An 8,911-nucleotide genomic window follows, 5' to 3' on the forward strand; every position below is an offset into this window, starting at 1 on the left:
CCAGTCCACGACGACATCAAACAATGACGTAATGGGACGCCTTTTTACAAACTTTGAAATTTTGCTACTTAGCGTCGTTTTAGAACCTTGAAAGCCCGACAATAGTTACAAGCAAGCTTTTCCAATCATATCTGATGCCTACCACAATATCTTCAAGTGTGGAACATTCCCTTTAATGGTCTCGACCACGGCCGCACAGTCACGTTATACGCACACTACACGCTACGTGTGCACACGCGAAAGAAAGCAAAATGCATCACTGAACGCGTAACATTTGATACGCGAGACCGTATCATTTGGCATAGCACATCTTTTCATGCCACTTCTGGGTCGCTCCGACCTCCGACCCGTCTTTGTCCACATGTCGGTGCGCTATGCCACAACCGGTCGGCAGCAATGAAACACTGCGGCCCATCACACGTGCAAACGGCCGTTTGACCTTGAGGCGTCAGCTTGGGTCTGCAGGGGGACGGGGCAGCACCGTCTCGTCGCGGCACAAAAGCCGTCATACAAGCCAAAATCACCAAACACCAATAATCGCAGCAAACCTTCAGTTCTCATGTCTGCCACTAGGTGGCCAACATCGACTTGACAACTTGTTTCGCCAGTCTCCAAGATTTTACAACATTTTTCAGAGTAGCCGCGTGTCGTTCTAAACTTCTATTCATGGGCGCACAAACGCAACCCACGCACGTGTATGCACCGGTCCAAGCATCAAGTAGAAGGACACGAAACGGCCGCGCCAACGCCATAAACTGGTGACGGCCATCCACGGCACACATGCTCAGTTTTCCAGTTGACGCGCCGGACGGGATCTCTGGTTTCCCTTCAAAACGCACAAATCTTTCGCCTTTTACTAAAGATTTCCGTGGAGGGGAACACTCAAATGAGTATTCGTGAATTTCTTACGGCCACCATGAGGTGGCCACATCATATGTGAGGAGGCAATAGCAAAAGTATTCGTAAAGGTCCAGCGCGTTGCTCAGGTGCGATAGGTGTAAAACAAGGCACGTGGTTACCACTCGGCGTCAGAGTTCACAACGTTTTCAGCGCCCTGTACTCATGTCCGAAAAGTCCCGCAAAACAAATCAGCAGGCACATTGAAACCCTGAGGGGCATCATGGCGGGCTAATGTGTCGAAGTTGTCTCAGTGATATGTTTAGAAATTGGGACCTTGACTGTCTGTATTGTCTATGTGTCGGTGAATTTCCTTTATACCGTACGCTCCTTACGGCACGAACAACGTTAAAGATCGCCTCCGCCCGTCGGACCACCTTATCTGAGTAGGTCCAGTGTGGTTCCCAGGTGCTCAACGCATTCCACCCGTGCACAGCTCCTTCTCCCCCCCCCCCCCCCTGCGCTGTTTGTCTCATCTGATGGTAAATGGGGTTGGAGCGCGAACGCAACCTACCCCGCTAACAAAAATTGTACTCCCGAGTTACCCACATTTGGGGTAATCGCAGGGGTCAACCCAACCGAAGTGCAATGGAAGGGCCTCGCCCTGGGGGAACCGCCTTCGTGATCACGGTATCCCCTGAGCCAGGTAAGTATGAGTTCCGCTGCACACATTTGGCGCTACGTTGTCCTTGGCAAGGCACGACGGCGCGCAATCATTGTATTTATCTCTCCACATCTCTCAAGTTCTGCTCTTTTCATGTTCTGCATTAGACGGTCCTTGCAACACATTTCAAACACCCTGCACGACTCATCACATGCTTCTTGGTCGTCAAGCAGCACTTTCGAAATTCGCTGAAGCAACTTGTCACCAAAAAACCACATACAGCACCATCTAGTGACGGCTGAGTTAACCTCCTGCAATTCACACACTAGCGCTTGCTTAGTGAGCAAACACCTGGCAAAGCAGACAAATACACGGTGCAATACTTTCTTTCTAATGGTAAATTCACGAGGAAGAAAACAAACCACCCCCGTGCCTCGCACCACTAAAAATGCCTTGAAACGGCTCACATTACTATTTCGCTTTGCCATCTGTTGAGCAAATTGCGTGTCCTTGGTTCCAAGTCCACCGCCTAGGGTCGCAATACTGTAATGTGCCCGTCAGTTGAGCTGCTTACCAGCCGTCGTGTTCGCAGTAGCTGTTACAGGAGACGGCGCACGACAAGCGTCACAACGACTCACTGTGCTCGGCCACGTGAGACACATCCATTCGCTGTGATAGCTTCACTTTAAAGTCACGTGTCTATAGCTGGCAGCACTGATGAACGTCCTCTTCACTATAGAAAGCCTGGATAGACAGCATCGGTGTTGGAACTGTCCGCTACGGCATGTCTTCTGGCTCCCCTACATCTTCCGGGTGGGGGACGATCTGACGGAGCACCCCGACGACCTTGGCGTGACGTCTTGAGGACCTCGATCTGTGCAGAAACGGACTGGGACGCCGAATACTCTGGGCGACTTAGGTCTGATAGCCGGCTAGATTGTCGCCCCTGGCAAATGCAAAACCAATCGGTCACGCATAGCCTGTTCACGTTGATGAGCAAATGACTACCAGCGTGAGAGAAAAGGCCTGCCGTCACGTCTTCACAAATACGGGATGGCGCAGAATCGGCCATCAGCTTTTTCACTTCCAGTTTCAGTTTTGTATTCCTTTTTTGTCGCGAGGACACGGTTGCTCGACTACCAGCGCCAACAGCATGCTCGTTGCAGGTTCTTCACACGCGGATACTTTGCTTGTCCCAATTCTCCGTTGGCATATGGCGGACAGGCTTCAGGGTAGTGATGAGGCAGCATACCCAGAGCCTTACAGGCGTATCAGGAGAGCAACATCCTACGAACTTCACGAAAGACGTGGACTGCTTCGTGAGCTGTCCTACCCTGGAGAGTGATGCTGGCAGGAAAGGAGCCGATGTACGACGTGGGTTGACCGTTGGCAGCTGCCACGTCGTGCAGTCTGAAATTGTGACCAGATCTTTTTGCATGCCACCGTAATGCAGCACGACTGACCCCACGGTGCTATTTGTCGGCGCAGCCTTCAGGAATCATTTGTACATCTTATTTTGTTTGGCTGAGCCTGGAATCCCGGATCGCAGCGGTAGTAGGGGCTCGAAGATGAGGGCGAGCTCCTTTCACGGCATTTAAAGGGTGGAGAACTTGACGCAGGCGTGTGTCGTTGCTTGGGTTCCCGGCGCGTGGCTGTCCAACATGAGGAGATCGACTTCGGAACCTGGAACTGGGTTTCTTGCACTTCTTGCGACACATTTCGCTGCACTGCCCACCCCCCCCCCCCCCCTCCCCCTAAAGGTGTTGCACATTTCTAAGGGCGTTTGGAACTGGAACAGCCATCTTCAACAGCACTGGATGCAGTTCAAAGACCTGCCTTTCAGAAGATCTAAAATCGCCTAATTTCTGAGCTACACGTCCGCGAAAATGGGGGGGGGGAATAAGGCCAACAGTATTTCAAGGCCATCTTAACCCCTGTCATCCCATTCAGTCATGCGGCGATCAAGGTTAGGAAACGTGTCCTGGCCGTGTCGTCCATATCTGCCGTTCGTGAGCACGATTTCCAGACATGACGGCGATCAGTTGGCTCACAATCAATGTCATGCGAGGTACGATGACCGGAGCAAACAATGCCGTATTAAAGAGCATATGTACTAAGCAGAGAAATTGTGTTGTCCAGAGCAGCCTTTTCCACAAGAAATATTACAACAATAGCTATAAGTGAGCCTTCTTCATCCATAACTGATGTCCTGCTTTAACACCTTCAGATGTAAAGGATTCTCCTTAATTTGAAGCTCGCGCATTATATATAATACGCATTACAAGATCTACTTATTTTGCAAGCTTCCATGTCGTACTACAACTATCTCATACTTCCAATGCAAGATTATTTTACGCACCGGGGATGGGGGACGAGGCCAGTACTACTTATATCCTTGTTCCTAATAGGTAGAAGCCATATTTATTGTTCAGTTGTGTGGTTTACTTTACGGAAGAAAAAAACGCTGCGTAAAAAGTCTACGTATTCTCATAGTTTCGTCGCTTTCTGCTACAACCAGCAAAATTTCCATATTCGCGTCAGGACATGTCACTCGAGTGGCATTATGACTGACGTGTACAAGTGATTGGTTTTGCGTGTAACCTTTCACTGCGACGCTGGATTCCCCATGGCGTTCGCCCTTTCTGTCAGGATGAGAGGCAGGCGTGGCCACAGCGTTTCAGAAGTGTTGAGTCTCAAAGAAAATGTTCCACATTTGTATGGCGTTTCGATCTGAAACAGCCATCTTGAGGACCTTTTGACGCAGTTCACGGTCTTGTTCTTTTTTAAGACCCGAAACGCTGTGGCTCCTGAGTTACACGCCCGAAAGGTGCAAAAAAGTTCATTGGGAGCCACTTTCAAAGCTGCCTTCGGCGTTAATGCTGTAAGCATACTCTTGCTGAGACTATATGAAACAAACAGGAAGGTTGTCTTGCCGCATATGCGTATTGTACATCGCGTATTACCTCCCAGGGATATCGCCAATAACTATTTCCACGCAGGTTACGAGAATGTTGCCTCCAACTTACGTAGCAGTGTAGCGCGGGTACAGCGGCGCACAACACTAATCTCTACGCAGCGCACAAACCTGTTTTGACCCCTTACCCATCATGAAGCGACCTGATGAGATGAGCTTAAGGTATCCTAGTGGAAACGACAGTTGACACATAAGTTAGATTATGTTAGTTCTATAGGTTAGTTATCGCTATCGCAAGATCTGCAAGCAGATATTAAATCGTTGATATACCTGATTCAATCGCTGACGGCATGGCTAGTACTGGCTATTAGAAATGAGATTACCTCCGTGTGAATGCACTTGGCTGGCACCTGGCAGATACAGACTGCCAAAAATCAGGCAAAATATGCGAGTTAGTCCTGAGGCGACTGAAAAAAATGTGAGTTCAACACAAGTCTGACCAGCGGATGATCTTCATAGAGCACACATACACGCCGATGCAATCACAAAAACATGTTAGCAAAGAGTTCATACTTACCAAATGTCCAAATTGTGGGGAAGGAACCGTAATCTACGGAAAGTCAAATGAAAACGGCGGCATTACGCAACAGCCAAGATTTTGGCTCAAATATCGGGTCACGCCGAACGCCTACGCCCCAGACATCCGCACTCAAGCTGTACGGAAAATGCCACATAGAAAACGGAACGCCGTGACCGGAACAAAGAACAACATTCACACTTCTTTCCATCTAGGACAGAAAGGGAGATTATGACATCATTATGATCACGTTATCTCAAAGGGTTCTACAAAGACCACCCACGTATGCAAATTGACTTTCCTCATTTACACCGGCTCCAAACCACCGTGTCATTTGCACCTGTGCGACTAAAATATACCCTGAAACCAAAGAAAACGCTGAGTTCCTTGCCATGAGCACGGTTGAATGATGAAGAAGGACTTTCCATGGCGGATCATTTCCATGGCAACTACTGACAAAGCCCATGAGGTTAGCCGCCGCTGGCATTCCGGCTACAAACCCTTGACAAGCAAGCACACCAGGTTCATCAAGCTCATACACGCAAGGAATAGGACATGGCACGAATTAAGACTTACCACGCGCCTCTCTCTTGTGACGAGACAGGGCTTGGTCCTTTCTTCGCTGCACTCATTCGGGAAGCCTTCACTTCTCCAGGCCTCGGAGACCTAAGTCCCGTTCCCGGCCTCGGGGATATTCGCGTTGCACGGGCGTTTTCACCCCACGCGTCCACTGGGTCCTCGACCCCAGTAACTCAATGAGGCCGCTTGGGTTGTTTGTCGCCCTATCCACATCAAATGGCGCCAGAACAGGACTTCAAATAAATCGCGTCGGACCCCACCGGTCGTTACTGTGTTGTGACGCCTATGACGTGGGGCGTCAGTTGACGTGCTCCCCCGCCAATGCCGGGGGCAGGCGAGCGGAGCTTGGGTGGAGAGCGGGGAGGGGGGGGACTACTACAACTACGGAAGATACGCGCGTCACCCGTGCTTCGCCCCCAGCCCCAAATGTCCGCATGAGAGGGCCGTGAGAGCACAGTTGGGTTCTGACGAGGCGGGACTGACCTAAATTTCCGACTACTGCCGCCACTTTTTGAGTCTGAGTACCCGCACCCAACTCAAACCCAAATTTGAAGGCCCGAATTCACCCACAAGGCAAGTGTCCCCCGTAAAGTCAACACGGGCCTGCCTACCTCATTTCTCATCTCAGGTACAAATACTTAACCGTATATTTGTGTTTAAACATGGAGCTGTAAAAACCTTTAAACACTCTCATTCAGGCTGTTAAATTTGCGCCATGGCTTATATCAAAAGAAATCATTTTTTTCCAGATACACACACTTAGCCTGATCACAGTATAGGGGACACCAAATTTATTTGAACATCTACATTAACTGCTACACATGTTTTTTACAGGCTAGAACGAGTACTAAAGTTGAACTTGATCCATTTCCATATTTGAGACTCTGACCCCCCGGAAGAGTCTGCTGAAGAACAAACACATGCAATCCCTTGGTTCCAGGCATAAACTACGCTTGTCCAAGACAAAACCCGATTGGTGAAGAGATCAATCATCTATACATTAGAAGGTATCAAATCAAAGAACTACACCAGTATGAGAACGCAAAACCGAGACCCACCTTACATGTAGTTGGGTTTCTATGACTACTGTACTACACATACACATTTGTAAGCATGAAAACAAACATAGGTAAACAAAATTAGGTCATCCTAAGCCAAAAGGTAGAAAACATTCCAAACTATCCCCGTTGTCAATTTCACAACGCAATACTAACATGTGCAATGAAAAACGGATGGCCTCACACGTAAACAGCTGTCATGAAACGAAGTTCCTCGCAATCAGGCACCACAATAATACCACATCCAGTTCCATACACATCAGTAGGTACCCGCATGATGGTTAAACTTGCTGCCCTGCGTCCAGAAACGAGGCTTAATAATTTTACTACGAAACTCCTTTCCCATGCTGGATTTTTGCTCTAAATGCCTTGAATACGGTTACACAGATACTGTCATATGCCAACTGGGTTTGGCATTGCGATGCCGCGCGGCAAGTAGGAGAAGGTAGAAGTGTTTCGTAAAAGATGAGTGCACCGTAAATGACTCAAAGTCTAAGTCTTGACCCTGGACAGCTCATGATCCATTCAAACACGACTTGCAAATACGAGTACATGCGCACGCCACGGAAGTGGATACTGCCCCGCACATCTGTGTGCAAAAAACTCGCCTATTTTCAATCGGCATTAATTACCAGTCACTTCTATCTCATAAGATGAAGGTTTGTGGATAAGACAATGTAAGAGGGATACTTTTACGCGTAGAATGCCCGTTAATACCCGCAACGTGGTCAGGACCGTCCGCAAATACCCGGAATGTTGTCAGCAATGTCCCCAAATATCCGGAATGTGGTCAGCAATGCTCGCTAGAAGGCTTGCGGGCTATCTTAGTCCGCGCCTCACGGGTCTGTGGGCTCAAAAGTGACAGCACTGCGGCCGAATCTTGTACTCCAAGATCAAAAGGTGAAAAATAGCATTGATGAGCGATACGCACTGAAGGAATTCCGCCACATTTGAGTCACGTATTAGCATACGTCAATGAGAAAGACGAAACTTTAAAAAAAAAAAAACGTTGCCTGGTCTCAAGTCATAACCAACGGTGCAAACGGACCTGATAAATTACCATTGAAGAAAACCATAACCATGAGCGTGTATAATCACGCCTTTCACGACACTAAATTCCTATTTAAGTAGCCCACGATAATTGACCAGCTAATGATGACCACCTATCAACAACGTGAAACACTACGATAACACGTGGTTGGCATCGCTATTGACGGGCACGATATTTTAACAGTTTTACTGACCGGATTCGAGCTCGCCCTAAAACTGAAAATGCGTGCCATGCCGCTGAAGTTCATAGGGTAATTACCTGTAACACTGTTCGCTGAGTACGTACGTCACCAGTGCCCCGCAGTGCCTGAAACCTGGGTGTTCCTTGATGTTTTTAGCCCCAAGACATTTTGTTCTCCACAAATATACAATGGAAACAATGTAAAAAATTGTTCTCTGTGAGCAACGTCAGGTGGAGGCAGGCTGTTCCTGCAACTTCGACAGCATCGCGTGCCACACTCACGGCTGCGCGAGGGATGCTGCCTGCGGGTTACAGCCGAATCTCTCCACCATATCACACATCATCTTTCCTTGCAATGCATTCAGTGCCCAGGTCTGGTGCTGTTCACCAGCACATGCTTAACTCACCTACCGTCCAACGACATTACCGAGCAAACAAACCGGGCCTAATCCCGCACCCAAAACAACAGTGTCTCTCGACGTACCAGGGATAAACGCGCTGAGTATCTCGCACACGGCACAATTCAACGTTTCTGGATTGCACGTAGAAAGCATCGTAACACGGAAAACATTGATACGCAAGTATATGACGTGAACGTTACATTCTCCGTGATTTAGACAAAGTTTTTTTCTCAAAAGTGGGGAGGGGTTGGCATCCCATCCAACTAGATAGGAAACTACACACTTGTTCCCAAATGAAGTGCATCTAGGTCAGTAAAAGCCTACGCGGGAATCACATTGCCCCAAAATCTTTCCTCTGGGTGAGAAAGGTTGTGCCTGGGCTAGAATGTAGCTGCACTAACTACAATGCCCCAGATGCTCCTATTTATGTTCTGGCCTGCATGACACTTCAATAATAAACTTAGCATTATGTGGTCCCGGGAACAGTGCAACAGGTGCACAACATTTTAAGCATCCGCCTCTATCAGCCTTTATTGGGACTGACACATTTACAGTATAATTATCAATATCAACAACTTTCTATCACCTCCATAGCTTAAAAAATTCAGCAGGTGCAAGCATAGACTTAGGAAGGAGCCGCTTGCTTAGGA

At 48.3% G+C, this 8,911-nt stretch overlaps 2 non-coding genes across 2 annotated transcripts; one reads left to right on the top strand and one right to left on the bottom strand.

The window, feature by feature from the left end:
* Positions 1 to 813: 813 nt before the first annotated feature.
* Positions 814 to 927, top strand: LOC119094652 (U5 spliceosomal RNA). Its single transcript, XR_005093793.1, has one exon. It is a non-coding gene; the product is annotated as a U5 spliceosomal RNA (small nuclear RNA).
* Positions 928 to 1,384: 457 nt separating this feature from the next.
* LOC119094656 (U1 spliceosomal RNA) lies at positions 1,385 to 1,551 on the bottom strand. Its single transcript, XR_005093797.1, has one exon. It is a non-coding gene; the product is annotated as a U1 spliceosomal RNA (small nuclear RNA).
* Positions 1,552 to 8,911: the final 7,360 nt, after the last annotated feature.

Source organism: Pollicipes pollicipes, unplaced genomic scaffold, assembly GCF_011947565.3.
Source record: "Pollicipes pollicipes isolate AB1234 unplaced genomic scaffold, Ppol_2.1 Scaffold_4002;HRSCAF=4701_pilon_pilon_pilon, whole genome shotgun sequence".
Lineage (NCBI taxonomy): Eukaryota > Metazoa > Arthropoda > Thecostraca > Pollicipedomorpha > Pollicipedidae > Pollicipes > Pollicipes pollicipes.